Raw genomic sequence first — 16,278 nt, 5'->3', positions numbered from 1 at the left:
TTTACCCTCTTGGAAAATAAATGACTGGATGACGATTGTTTCCAACATCAGGGCTGTTTGTTCCTAAGGAATTGAAATCCGATTTGTTATCATAACAAGTTCTTCAAATGACTTGTAATGGGGTACATCGATAAGATTGTCAAACATAACCAATTATAAGTATATAAACTAAATATGATGAACCTGGTTGGCAATGTCAAAGGTAGACTCAGCAGAAAGTAAACCGCAGTGGGTCAATTTCCGCAACAAAGCGCGTTGAAGCATGAGGCTCAATGTCTCCACTGTTTTGATCCTGTGGCTACCACGCTGTGAACAGCATGAAGTGAACCCCTGCACATGGGCAGCGCACAATTGGCCCAGCATCGTCTGGGTTAGGGGAGGGTTTGGCCAGGGTAGGCCGTCATTGTAAAATAAGAATTTGTTAATTGACAGAGCGGTCTTGCATCGCTCATCTACATATCTGTGGTGCTGCTTGTGGAAACGTCATGTTGCTCAGTCTACCTTTTAATATATGAAATACATTCGGAAAGTATTCAGACCCCTTGACGTTTTGTTACGTTGCAGCCTTATTCCGCAATCTACACAATGCCCCATGACAAAGCTCAGTTTCTTTAAAAAAAAATGCAAATGTATTAAAAATAAATGTATTCAGACCCTTTGCTATGAGACTCAATTGAGCTCAGGTGCATCCTGTTTCCATTTGTTTATCGACAGCTTGATTAGAGTCCACCTGTGGTAAATTCAATTGATTCTACGTGATTTGGAAAGGCGCACACATGTCTATGTAAGGTCCCACAGTTGACAGTGCATGTCAGAGCAAAAACCAAGCCGTGAGGGCGAAGGAATTGTCCATAGAGCTCCGAGACTGATAAGGCACAGATCTGGGGAAGGGTCACCAAAAAATGTCTGCAACATCAAAAAATAACACAGTGGCCTGTGTTATTGGAACCACCAAGGCTCTTCCTAGAGCTGGGCATTTGGGGGAGAAGGGCCTTGGTCAGGGAGGTGACCATGAACCGGATGGTCATTTTGACAGCCCTCCAGAGTTCCTCTGAAGATGGGAGAACCTTCCAGAAGAACAATCATCTCTGCAGCACTCCACCAATCAGGCCTTTATGGTAGAGTTGCCAGACGGAACGACTCCTCAGTATAAGGCACATGACAGCCTGCTTGGCGTTTGCCAAAAGGCACCTAAAGACTCGGACCATGAGAAACAAGATTGAACTTTTTGGCCTGAATGTCAAGCGTCACGGCTGGAGGAAACCTGGCAACATCCCTATGGTGAAGCATGGTGGTGGTAGCATCATGCTGTGGGGATGTTTTTCAGCGGCAGGGACTGGGAGACTAGTCAGGATTGAGAGAATGATGAATGGAGCAAATTACAGAGAAAAGGCTGATACACCCCCTTAAAGAAAGTACAGAGAAATCCTTCATGAAAACAAAACAATGCAGGTGTGGCTTCAGGGCAAGTCTCAATATCCTTGAGTGGCCCAGCCAGAGCCTGGACTTGAACCCGACCTGGAAAAAAGCTGTGCTCCCCATCCAACCTGACAGAGCAGGAGAGGATCTGCAGAGAAGAATGGGAGAAACTCATCAAATACATGTGTGCCAAGCTTGTAGCGTCATACCCAAAAAGACCCGAGGCTGTCATCGCTGCCAAAGAAGCTTTAAAGTACTGAGTAAAGGGTCTGAATAGTTATGTAAATGTGATATTTCAGTTTTCAATTTTTTTTTTAAAATTTGCTAAAATGTCTAAACCTGTTTTTACTTTGCATTATGGGGTATTGTGTGTAGATGAGAAAACAATTTAATACATTTTAGAATAAGGCTATAACGTAACAAAATGTGTAAAAAGTCAAGGGGTCTGAATACTTTACATTGCAACTACAGTAAACATAATTAATCTTACACATTCAACATATTCAAAATGCCTGACTTTGAAAAATAAACAATACATTTCCATAACAAAATAAATTAAATACACGTGTCTTTTAAAATGCATATAAAATGACTACATCTATATCAATTGATGGATTGGACTGCAGTCCCAAGTACTCATTATTATGGTGTTACATATATTCACTGCAACACTGGGGATATTTTTGACCTCATACCTCTTGCAAGGATTCTATAAAACACATACAAAAGGCTAGTAGTGGTGGTAACCTAAGTAACAGTTGGATTCCGACAGTGATATGTAGCAAGTCCAGTCAAACAGTCAACATTGGCGCAATATTATTCTTTGCAGTCTTCGATATGGACATGATTCAAATATCCCCAAAAATGCTACCTATCTATTTTCATATAGCCCTTTGAGGCCTTCAGGGGTGACTGTGAGTGAAATGAAACAGGATTATTGATGGACACTAGTGGTCAGGGTTAAATGGGTGTGCATTCAAACAATGAAACATTTTTTTTCATCAAAGGGACTACCTGAGTATGAGTGTAAAACCAGCCCTTTTGTATTACATTCCATGCGTCCTTCAACATCATCACCTAGCAGAGCTTAAGTACTGTATCTTGTTCCCTACAACAGGTTTAGAGGTAAAGGTCTAAACTGACCCTAACCCCTCTAGGTCAGTTGAGATGGGTGAACAGCACAGTTACTGATGGATATGGGTTGTTCCACGAAATGAGTGCCTCTTGAAAACCTGTTATAATAAATGAAATACCCCTTTCGTATAGACAACTTGGATAATCCCTCCATGCACCCTCTGTGACTTCTAGGAAGGTTTTAACACACTTAACCCCAAGATTTCACCATCAATCTTAAACCCTAGTTATAAACTGAGGGATGTGCCTGGAGAAATGTAACCACTCTCAAATTCATAAACAGAGGTATGGATGCAAGAACTGACCATCCATTATATACAAATTCATGTTTTGAGGCAATTCATTTTTTTATTTTTTTTACAAACATTGAAGTAAAATAAGCTTATATTTTGGGGTTATGATGGGGTACGACAGCTAAACTAAGCTCGTGAGGCATTTATACGTTATATTCTTTTTTTAAAACTATGGATATTCCCTGAGTATACAAATTAGGAACAACTTCCTAATTTTGAGTTGCACTCGCTTTTGCCCTCAGAACAGCCTCAATTCGTCAGGGCATTGACTCTAGAGTTCCACAGTGATGCTGGCCCATGTTGACTTCGGTGCTTAATTTGAGCCGGATCCTGCTAGAACAGGATCATAAATGTGACTCGATGACAATGATTGATTCCAACATTAGGGCTGTTGTCGTAAATAATTGAAATAGGCTATGTGTTTTGTTTCCTTGCTATGATACTAACCAAAGGCTTTTACCAACATTCTAGGAATTATAATTTTCAGACTAGCTGTGCCACTAAATATCCTGGTTTGAGTCCAGGCTCTGTCGCAGCCGACCGGGAGACCCACGGGGCGGCGAACAATTGGCCCAGTGTCGTCCGGGTTAGGGGAGGGTTTGGCCGGCAGGGATGTCCTTGTCCCATCGCGCTCTAGCGAATCCTGTGGCGGACCGAGCGCATGCACGCTGACACCGTCGCAATGTGTACGGTGTTTCCTCCGACACGTTGGTGTGGCTGGCTTCCGGTTTAAGCAAGCATTGTGTCAAGAAGCAGCACGGCTCTCGACCTTCGCCTCTCCCGAGTCCGTACGGGAGTTGCAGCGATGAGACAAGACTGTAACTACAAATTGGATAACACGAAATTGGGGATAAAATGTTTTTTTTTTTTTAAGGAATAGAAATAAATCATTTTCCCAGTCGGAGCTCGTTTTTTACCGATTTCCTAGTTGTCTTGAATTACATTTACATTTAAGTCATTTAGCAGACGCTCTTATCCAGAGCGACTTACAAATTGGTGCATTCACCTTATGATATCCAGTGGAACAACCACTTTACAATAGTGCATCTAACTCTTTTAAGGGGGGGGGGGGGGGTTAGAAGGATTACTTTATCCTATCCTAGGTATTCCTTAAAGAGGTGGGGTTTCAGGTGTCTCCGGAAGGTGGTGATTGACTCCGCTGACCTGGCGTCGTGAGGGAGTTTGTTCCACCATTGGGGTGCCAGAGCAGCGAACAGTTTTGACTGGGCTGAGCGGGAACTGTACTTCCTCAGAGGTAGGGAGGCGAGCAGGCCAGAGGTGGATGAACGCAGTGCCCTTGTTTGGGTGTAGAGCCTTGTTACGGATACAAGTGTTCTGTGTGTATCCTGTGTGTATTTCTTTTCTCTCCTTCTCCCCTACTCACAGGTGACAATAATCATTCCCCAATCAGTCATCAATCAGTCGCTAATCGGAAGACACCTGCTCCTTTTCCCTTACCCAATCACAGTCCCTTTCCCTTGGTTTAAAACCCCTGTCAGTTGTTTTCTCCCCAGCTCAATCTCTTTGTAACATGCCTTCTGTCTGTAGATCGCTTGTGTGGTTTGCATCTACATGTCACTTTGTCCCCACCTGTGAGTATTGTTTTGGTTATGGTGTTTGAGTGTTTGTTTGATGGTGGGAAAAGGGGGTAACCAGACAAGTCGCCCTTGGGCTACACTACCCGTAGTTAAACATGGTTAAAAACACTAGTTAGAACTGGGCGGACCACCCCCTGTATTTTTGGTTAGTTAGTTAGCTGTTTGTGAAGTAGGCTAGTCTAACTTAGGGGTGTTTTTGAATTATTATTCTTTCATTCCTTGGGTCCCGCTCAGCCCCTTTTCCTGCTCCCCCCCCCCATTTACCGTGTGTTTATAAATTAAACATTTAGTGTGTGATGGTAATTAAGTTGTCTGTGTTATTTGTTCTCACTGTTACGTTTTCACTACTATAATTTGCATGAGTTGTGTTACGGGTCCCATTACCATCCCCCCTAGACTGTCGGGCCAAAGGGATTCGTAACATAAGTGGGGGCTCATCCGGGATCTGTCATTACTGACACCCATACCGCTTGTGCAGATTGTTTTAGTGGTCTAGTTCAGTGTTGAACGTTATAGCTAAAGTAGAATTAGTGTATACTATTTGTTGGCTCTGTGTAGTATTTAAAAATGGCTACATTTGATTTGAAGTCCTTTTTGGATAACCCTTCGTGGGAGGTTTTTGATAGGTGTCGTAGAGTTGATTTAATGACCTTGGCTGACCATTATTCAGTATTGATTCCACAGAATGTAGTTAAAGCGGAGGTTAAACAACTAGTGTTGAATGTTTTGTTGGAAGAACAGGTGCTTGTATTACCGCTGCCTGAGCCTACTATCCCTGTAGGGGATGTTGCTGCTCCTCTAAGCCCAGTGGTGTCTGAGGGCGAGGCTAAAGCTCCAGCCACATTGCCCCGTTTTGATCCACTCTCCCCACAGTCAACCGGTGATACCAGGAGGGATGTCCGGTCAATACAGTTCCAACTGGAGGCGGAAGAGAGAGCCCAAATTATGCGAGAGACTCTCCAGTTGGAGATGTGTAAAATTGAGGCAGAACGAGAACAGCGGCAGTTAGATTTGGAGATGTGTAAAATTGAGGCAGAACGAGAACAGCGGCAGATGGAGTTAAAAATGCGCCAGATGGAACTGGAGGCAGAGACAGCGAGGCTAGCCTTCGTTCCTGCAGTGACTGTTAGTGAGCCGTCCTCACCAACTAGAGCTCCCAACACTTTTGACATTAGTAGGCAGATTGCCTTGGTACCTTTGTTCAGAGAGTCAGAGGTTGACTCCTATTTTTGTGTATTTGAACGTATAGCCGTAGCCTTGAAAAGGCCTAAAGAGGTATGGTGCCTATTACTTCAGTGTAAATTAACTGGTAAAGCCCAAGAGGTTTTGTCAGCGCTACCTCTTGAAGACAGTTTAAATTATGAAGTGGTCAAAGCTACTGTTCTTCGCGCATATGAGCTTGTGCCTGAGGCATACCGACAGAGATTTAGGTCTCATAAGAAGTCTTCTAGTAAGACTTATGTGGAATTTGCTAGAGAGAAGGGAAATCTGTTTGATAAATGGCATGCTGCTAGCAAGGTAACTGATTTTAACTCTCTCCGGGAGTTAATTTTGTTGGAAGAGTTTAAAAATTGCTTACCTGAACGCATTGTAGTGTACCTAAATGAACAGAAAGTATCCTCCCTGTCAGAAGCGTCTATGTTGGCAGACGAGTTTGTGAGAGAGTGTGTTTTCGGCTCATACTGAGAGTAGAGTTACAGAATTGCCTACTTATAGCCCTAGTCGGCCAGCAGTATATCAAGCACGCCAGAAAAATGAGCGTCCCTGTTTCTATTGTCATAAGGTGGGACATATGATTAATGATTGCTTCCTGCTAAAACGTAAACAAGGGATGCCTTTTCGTGCCAAACCACCAACAGGTGTTGGTCTAATTCGTACGGTTGTGAGGTCTGAAACGAAACAGGTGCCTAAGGGTAAATGTATTTTGAAAGACCCAGTTCCCGACCGTAGTTATGAACCGTTCATTTTCGAGGGGTTTGTGTCCCTAGCGAATGACGAAGCGTCTCAGCGTCCGGTTAAAATCCTTAGAGATACTGGTGCGGCGCAGTCGTTTATATTGTCTGATGTGTTGCCCTTATCCGACGATACATACTGTGGTTCCAGTGTGTTAGTTCAGGGTATAGAAATGGGTTTTGTCCCAGTGCCATTGCACTTTGTGAAAGTACACTGAGTTAATCAGTGGAATATTCAGAGTGGGGGTACGTCCGATGTTGCCAGTAAAAGGTGTGACCTTTATAATGGGTAACGATATTGCCGGAGGAAAGGTAGTACCCGTATTGGAAGTATTGGATAAAAGTGACCACTCTCTCTCCAATGAGCTGGCACAGAGTTATCCACATGTGTTCCCTGCTTGTGCTGTCACTCGTGCTCAGGCACGACAAGAGAGTGACGTGATAGATTTGTCGAACACTGTTCTGTTCAAAGAGGATAATGTAATAAATATAATTTATTATAACACAAGCATATTTGCTAATACATTGTTATAACTAACTTCTTTCCAAACAGGGTTTCTCACAAACTCATAGCAGATACGGAGACCCACACACACACCCAGAGACAGATGGCTGACACAGGCCTTTTCATAAAGACTGATAAGAAAAGGGGTGCCTGGTACTGCATATCACGAGAAACTGAGACACACACATACCCAAGGACAGAGGGCTGACGTAAACCTTTCATAAACACAGATAAGACAGGAACATCTACGCACACACAAAAACTCCTCTTCAGTCTGAACATTTTACAGAGACACACAGAAATGTCAAAATAGGAACATCTACGCACACACCTAATCTCCTGTTTTAGCTGAACATTTCTGAAGACAAAGAACTCTACTCAGAGCCAATGGGACAGTGATACTGGCCTGAAGGAGACCTCGCCCAACTCATCAGAACCAACCAGAGGACCAGAACTTCCAGACTCAACCTACTTTCTGTACTGTATAAAATGTATATGCACTCTGTTATCTGGGCTTCTTTCGGATAGTTCCATTTGAGCTTGATGAAAAGGGTCCGTGCACGCTATTTCAGATATCTTTACCTCTGAATAAATTGCATTTAATTAAACCTCATCCACCCTGTCCAGAGTCTCTACTTCGTCTCAGTTCTCCAGTAAACATGTTTTATCAACAATAGATTTGTCGAACACTGTTCTGTTCAAAGAGGATAATCAAGAGGATGGGTTGTGCGTTACCTCTGGGAAGCTGATCACCTCTGACAAACAGCCCAGGAAAGAAGCGAAGAATGTTGAACTTATTGCTGATGCAATACAGTTACCAGTCACTCGTGAGCAGCTGGTTGCTAACCAAAAGGTTGACACCAAGCTTGCTAAATGTTTTTCTAGTGTTGTCTCATTGGAAGAGGTAAAGAAGAAAAACGTGGCTTACTTCATTGATGGTAATCTCCTCATGCGTAAATGGACATCCCATGATGACGCGGGCGGAGATTGGAATGCTGTTTACCAAATAGTGATTCCTACAGCCTTTCGACAAAATGTGTTATCCCTTGCTCATGATCACCAGTGGACTGGTCATTTAGGAATCACAAAAACTTATGATCGGATTCTTCGCCATTTCTTTTGGCCAGGTTTAAAACAAGATGTGGCTCAGTACTGTCGTACATGCCACACATGTCAGATAACAGGAAAACCAAATCAGGTTATTCCTCCCGCTCCTCTTTGTCCAATACCTGTCATAGGTGAACCATTCGAACATGTGGTGGTTGATTGTGTTGGACCGTTACCGAAGACAAAATCGGGTAACCAGTTTCTGTTGACAATTATGTGTATGGCAACAAGATACCCCGAGGCCATTCCTCTGCGAAGGATTACAGCCCCGGTAGTGAGTAAAGCCTTAATTAAATTCTTCACGACATTCGGATTACCTAAGGTGGTACAAAGTGATCAAGGTACCAATTTCCTGTCCAAGCTTTTCAAGCAGGTGTTAAAATCCTTGTCAATTACGCACCGTGTGTCAAGCGCCTATCACCCAGAGTCTCAGGGTGCGCTTGAACGTTGGCATCAGACATTGAAGTCTATGCTACGTAAATATTGTTTGGAATCTGAGAAAGATTGGGATGAGGGAGTTCCTCTAGTTTTGTTTGCTGCTCGTGAAACTGTACAGGAGTCCCTAGGTTTCAGCCCGGCTGAACTAGTGTTTGGTCACACAGTGAGAGGACCAATGAAAGTTCTTAAAGAACAGTTTTTGTCCCAAGAGTTGTGTACAGGAGATGAAAATGTGTTGGACTACGTTAGTCGCTTTCGGGAGCGCCTACACCAAGCCTGTGTTCTTGCAAAGGAAGCTCTGTCTTCCTCCCAAAGGAGCATGAAAAGACACTATGATAAAGAGGCTGTTTCTCGTCCACTACAGCCAGGTGACCAAGTACTGGTGTTATTGCCTGTTCCAGGATCTTCACTGTCAGCTCGTTTCTCTGGTCCTTATTTCATTGAGAAGAAATTAAGTGAAACTGATTATGTGCTTCAAACGCCTGATAGAAAACGCCAATCTCGTGTGTGCCACATTAACATGTTAAAAGCATACCATCACCCAAGTGGATAGTTCAAAAACAGAGGAAGGTACGGCTGTCTCCGCTGCTTCTACTGCTATGATAGTGGACTGTCATATTGATCATGTTGAGGGAGATGGATTAGAGTTGCGCAATACGCAGCAGCAGTGCGTTAGATTGCCCAACTCAGAAATGCTGCTGTATCCAGTCAGGTCTGGTTCATTTAACGGACGGACAGGCCGACGATGTTGTGAGGCTACTACACAGTTTTCCATGTCTCTTTAATGACGTTCCTACTCGCACAAACGTGTTGGAACATGACATTAATGTTGGAAATGCTACACCTATCAAGCAACACCCCTATCGTATCAACGCTTCCAAAAGGAAGATAATGAGGGATGAAGTGACATATTTGTTGGAGAATGACCTGGCTATGCCAAGTTCAAGCCCTTGGAGTTCTCCTTGCATTCTGGTTCCTAAACCTGATGGTACGTCCAGGTTATGTACGGATTATCGAAAGGTTAATTCTGTCACAATGCCAGATTCGTTCCCGTTACCCAGACTGGACAACTGTATCGACACTATTGGAGCTGCTAAGTATGTTACTAAGTTGGACCTCTTAAAAGGTTACTGGCAGGTTCCGGTAACTTCACGTGCTTCGGAGATTTCTGCCTTTGTAACCCCTGACAACTTCCTACAGTACTCAGTCATGGCTTTTGGGATGCGAAATGCACCAGCCACTTTCCAACGACTGGTTAACTCCGTATTAGCTGGAGTACCCAACTGTAGTGCTTATCTTGATGATCTGGTGATTTATTCGTCTGTGGTCAGATCATGTTGACTCTCTCAGGGTAGTATGTGAATGGTTGGCAGCTGCTTCGCTAACCCTGAACTTGGCAAAGTGCGAGTTTGGAAAAGCTACTGTTACTTATCTTGGCAAAGAGGTCGGCCATGGACAAGTGCGCCCTGTTGATGCCAAGGTATTGGCTATAATTGCATTTCCCGCACCTACCACCAGACGACAGCTACGCCGCTTTTTAGGGATGGTTGGCTACTACCGTAGTTTCTGTCAAAATTAGTATATATTATATTATGACAGGCCAGCTAGATCTACTGTCTCTATTATATTATGACATACCAGCTAGATCTACTGTCTCTATTATATAATGACAGACCAGCTAGATCTACTGCCTATATAATATTATGACAGACCAGCTAGATCTAATGTCTCTATTACTTTGTGACAGACCAGCTAGATATACTGTCTCTATTATATTATGACAGATCAGCTATATCTACAGTATCTATTATATTATGACAGGCCAGCTAGATCTACTGTCTCAATTATATTATGACAGACCAGCTAGATCTACTGTCTCTATTATATAATGACAGACCAGCTAGATCTACTGCCTCTATTATATAATGACAGACCAGCTAGATCTAATGTCTCTATTACTTTGTGACAGACCAGCTAGATCTACTGTCTCTATTATATTATGACAGATCAGCTAGATCTACTGTCGCTATTATATTATGACAGACCAGCTAGATCTACTGTCGCTATTATATTATGACAGACCAGCTAGATCTACTGTCTCTATTATATAATGACAGACCAGCTAGATCTACTGCCTCTATTATATTATGACAGAACAGCTAGATCTATAGTATCTATTATAATATGACAGACCAGCTAGATCTACTGCCTCTATTACAGTATGACAGACCAGCTAGATCTACTGCCTCTATTACAGTATGACAGACCAGCTAGATATATTGTCTCTATTATATTATGACAGACCAGCTAGATCTACTGCCTCTATTACAGTATGACAGACCAGCTAGATATATTGTCTCTATTATATTATGACAGACCAGCTAGATCTACTGTCTCTATTATATTATGAAAGACCAGCTAGATCTAATGTCTCTTTATATTATGACAGACCAGCTAGATCTACTGTCTCTATTACATTATGACAGACCAGCTAGATCTACTGTCGCTATTATATTATGACAGACCAGCTAGATCTACTGTCGCTAATATATTATGACAGTCCAGCTAGATCTACTGTCTCTATTATATTATGACAGACCAGCTAGATCTACTGTCCCTATTATATTATGACAGACCAGCTAGATCTACTGTCTCTATTATATTATGACAGGCCAGCTAGATCTACTGTCTCTATTATATTATGACAGACCAGCTAGATCTAATGTCTCTATTATATTATGACAGACCAGCTAGATCTAATGTCTCTATTATATTATGACAGACCAGCTAGATCTACTGTCTCTATTATATTATGACAGACCAGCTAGATCTAATGACTCTATTATATTATGACAGACCAGCTAGATCTACTGTCTCTATTATATTATGACAGACCAGCTAGATCTACTGTCGCTATTATATTATGACAGACCAGCTAGATCTACTGTCGCTATTATATTATGACAGACCAGCTAGATCTACTGTCTCTATTATATAATGACAGACCAGCTAGATCTACTGCCTCTATTATATTATGACAGAACAGCTAGATCTACAGTATCTATTATAATATGACAGACCAGCTAGATCTACTGTCTCTATTATATTATGACAGACCAGCTAGATCTACTGCCTCTATTACAGTATGACAGACCAGCTAGATATATTGTCTCTATTATATTATGACAGACCAGCTAGATCTACTGCCTCTATTACAGTATGACAGACCAGCTAGATCTAATGTCTCTATTATATTATGACAGACCAGCTAGATCTACTGTCTCTATTATATTATGACAGACCAGCTAGATCTAATGTCTCTATTATATTATGACAGACCAGCTAGATCTACTGTCTCTATTACATTATGACAGACCAGCTAGATCTACTGTCGCTATTATATTATGACAGACCAGCTAGATCTACTGTCTCTATTATATTATGACAGACCAGCTAGATCTACTGTCTCTATTATATTATGACAGACCAGCTAGATCTACTGTCCCTATTATATTATGACAGACCAGCTAGATCTACTGTCTCTATTATATTATGACAGACCAGCTAGATCTACTGTCTCTATTATATTATGACAGACCAGCTAGATCTAATGTCTCTATTATATTATGACATACCAGCTAGATCTACAGTATCTATTATATTATGACAGGCCAGCTAGATCTACTGTCTCTATTATATTATGACAGACCAGCTAGATCTAATGTCTCTATTACATTATGACAGACCAGCTAGATCCAATGACTCTATTATATTATGACAGACCAGCTAGATCCAATGACTCTATTATATTATGACAGACCAGCTAGATCTACTGTCTCTATTATATTATGACAGACCAGCTAGATCTACTGTCTCTATTATATTATGACAGACCAGCTAGATCTAATGTCTCTATTATATTATGACAGACCAGCTAGATCTAATGTCTCTATTAAATTATGACAGACCAGCTAGATCCAATGTCTCTATTATATTATGACAGACCAGCTAGATCTATTGTCTCTATTATATATTGACAGACCAGCTAGATCTACTGTCTCTATTATATTATGACAGACCAGCTAGATCTAATGTCTCTATTACATTATGACAGACCAGCTAGATCCAATGACTCTATTATATTATGACAGACCAGCTAGATATACTGTCTCTATTATATTATGACAGATCAGCTAGATCTACAGTATCTATTATATTATGACAGGCCAGCTAGATCTACTGTCTCAATTATATTATGACAGACCAGCTAGATCTACTGTCTCTATTATATAATGACAGACCAGCTAGATCTACTGCCTCTATTATATAATGACAGACCAGCTAGATCTAATGTCTCTATTTCTTTATGACAGACCAGCTAGATCTACTGTCTCTATTATATTATGACAGATCAGCTAGATCTACTGTCGCTATTATATTATGACAGACCAGCTAGATCTACTGTCGCTATTATATTATGACAGACCAGCTAGATCTACTGTCTCTATTATATAATGACAGACCAGCTAGATCTACTGCCTCTATTATATTATGACAGAACAGCTAGATCTACAGTATCTATTATATTATGACATACCAGCTAGATCTACTGTCTCTATTATATAATGACAGACCAGCTAGATCTACTGCCTATATAATATTATGACAGACCAGCTAGATCTAATGTCTCTATTACTTTGTGACAGACCAGCTAGATATACTGTCTCTATTATATTATGACAGATCAGCTAGATCTACAGTATCTATTATATTATGACAGGCCAGCTAGATCTACTGTCTCAATTATATTATGACAGACCAGCTAGATCTACTGTCTCTATTATATAATGACAGACCAGCTAGATCTACTGCCTCTATTATATAATGACAGACCAGCTAGATCTAATGTCTCTATTACTTTGTGACAGACCAGCTAGATCTACTGTCTCTATTATATTATGACAGATCAGCTAGATCTACTGTCGCTATTATATTATGACAGACCAGCTAGATCTACTGTCTCTATTATATTATGACAGACCAGCTAGATCTACTGTCTCTATTATATTATGACAGACCAGCTAGATCTACTGTCTCTATTATATTATGACAGAACAGCTAGATCTATAGTATCTATTATAATATGACAGACCAGCTAGATCTACTGCCTCTATTACAGTATGACAGACCAGCTAGATCTACTGCCTCTATTACAGTATGACAGACCAGCTAGATATATTGTCTCTATTATATTATGACAGACCAGCTAGATCTACTGCCTCTATTACAGTATGACAGACCAGCTAGATATATTGTCTCTATTATATTATGACAGACCAGCTAGATCTACTGTCTCTATTATATTATGAAAGACCAGCTAGATCTACAGTTTATATTATGACAGAACAGCTAGATCTACTGTCTATTATATTATGACAGACCAGCTAGATCTACTGTCTCTATTATATTATGACAGACCAGCTAGATCTACTGTCCCTATTATATTATGACAGACCAGCTAGATCTACTGTCTCTATTATATTATGACAGACCAGCTAGATCTACTGTCTCTATTATATTATGACAGACCAGCTAGATCTAATGTCTCTATTATATTATGACATACCAGCTAGATCTACAGTATCTATTATATTATGACAGGCCAGCTAGATCTACTGTCTCTATTATATTATGACAGACCAGCTAGATCTAATGTCTCTATTACTTTGTGACAGACCAGCTAGATCTACTGTCTCTATTATATTATGACAGATCAGCTAGATCTACTGTCGCTATTATATTATTACAGACCAGCTAGATCTACTGTCTCTATTATATAATGACAGACCAGCTAGATCTACTGCCTCTATTATATTATGACAGAACAGCTAGATCTACAGTATCTATTATAATATGACAGACCAGCTAGATCTACTGTCTCTATTATATTATGACAGACCAGCTAGATCTACTGCCTCTATTACAGTATGACAGACCAGCTAGATATATTGTCTCTATTATATTATGACAGACCAGCTAGATCTACTGCCTCTATTACAGTATGACAGACCAGCTAGATGTATTGTCTCTATTATATTATGACAGACCAGCTAGATCTACTGTCTCTATTATATTATGAAAGACCAGCTAGATCTACAGTTTATATTATGACAGACCAGCTAGATCTACTGTCTCTATTACATTATGACAGACCAGCTAGATCTACTGTCGCTATTATATTATGACAGACCAGCTAGATCTACTGTCTCTATTATATTATGACAGACCAGCTAGATCTACTGTCTCTATTATATTATGACAGACCAGCTAGATCTACTGTCCCTATTATATTATGACAGACCAGCTAGATCTACTGTCTCTATTATATTATGACAGACCAGCTAGATCTACTGTCTCTATTATATTATGACAGACCAGCTAGATCTACTGTCTCTATTATATTATGACAGACCAGCTAGATCTACTGTCTCTATTATATTATGACAGACCAGCTAGATCTACTGTCTCTATTATATTATGACAGACCAGCTAGATCTAATGTCTCTATTACTTTATGACAGACCAGCTAGATCTAATGTCTCTATTATATTATGACAGACCAGCTAGATCTAATGTCTCTATTATATTATGACAGACCAGCTAGATCTACTGTCTCTATTATATTATGACAGGCCAGCTAGATCTACTGTCTCTATTATATTATGAAAGATCAGCTAGATCTAATGTCTCTATTATATTATGACAGACCAGCTAGATCTAATGTCTCTATTACATTATGACAGACCAGCTAGATCCAATGACTCTATTATATTATGACAGACCAGCTAGATCTATTGTCTCTATTATATAATGACAGACCAGCTAGATCTACTGCCTCTATTATATTATGACAGACCAGCTAGATCTAATGTCTCTATTACATTATGACAGACCAGCTAGATCCAATGTCTCTATTATATTATGACAGACCAGCTAGATCTACTGTCTCTATTATATTATGACAGATCAGCTAGATCTACAGTATCTATTATATTATGACAGGCCAGCTAGATCTACTGTCTCAATTATATTATGACAGACCAGCTAGATCTACTGTCTCTATTATATAATGACAGACCAGCTAGATCTACTGCCTCTATTATATAATGACAGACCAGCTAGATCTAATGTCTCTATTACTTTTTGACAGACCAGCTAGATCTACTGTCTCTATTATATTATGACAGATCAGCTAGATCTACTGTCGCTATTATATTATGACAGACCAGCTAGATCTACTGTCGCTATTATATTATGACAGACCAGCTAGATCTACTGTCTCTATTATATAATGACAGACCAGCTAGATCTACTGCCTCTATTATATTATGACAGAACAGCTAGATCTACAGTATCTATTATAATATGACAGACCAGCTAGATCTACTGCCTCTATTATATTATGACAGACCAGCTAGATCTACTGCCACTATTATATTATGACAGACCAGCTAGATCTACAGTCTCTATTATATAATGACAGACCAGCTAGATCTACTGCCTCTATTATATTATGACAGAACAGCTAGATCTATAGTATCTATTATAATATGACAGACCAGCTAGATCTACTGCCTCTATTACAGTATGACAGACCAGCTAGATCTACTGCCTCTATTACAGTATGACAGACCAGCTAGATATATTGTCTCTATTATATTATGACAGACCAGCTAGATCTACTGCCTCTATTACAGTATGACAGACCAGCTAGATATATTGTCTCTATTATATTATGACAGACCAGCTAGATCTACTGTCTCTATTATATT

This window comes from Salvelinus alpinus, chromosome 10 (genome assembly GCF_045679555.1).
Source record: "Salvelinus alpinus chromosome 10, SLU_Salpinus.1, whole genome shotgun sequence".
Taxonomy (NCBI): Eukaryota; Metazoa; Chordata; class Actinopteri; order Salmoniformes; family Salmonidae; genus Salvelinus; species Salvelinus alpinus.
Note: the sequence above shows the minus strand (reverse complement) of the source record.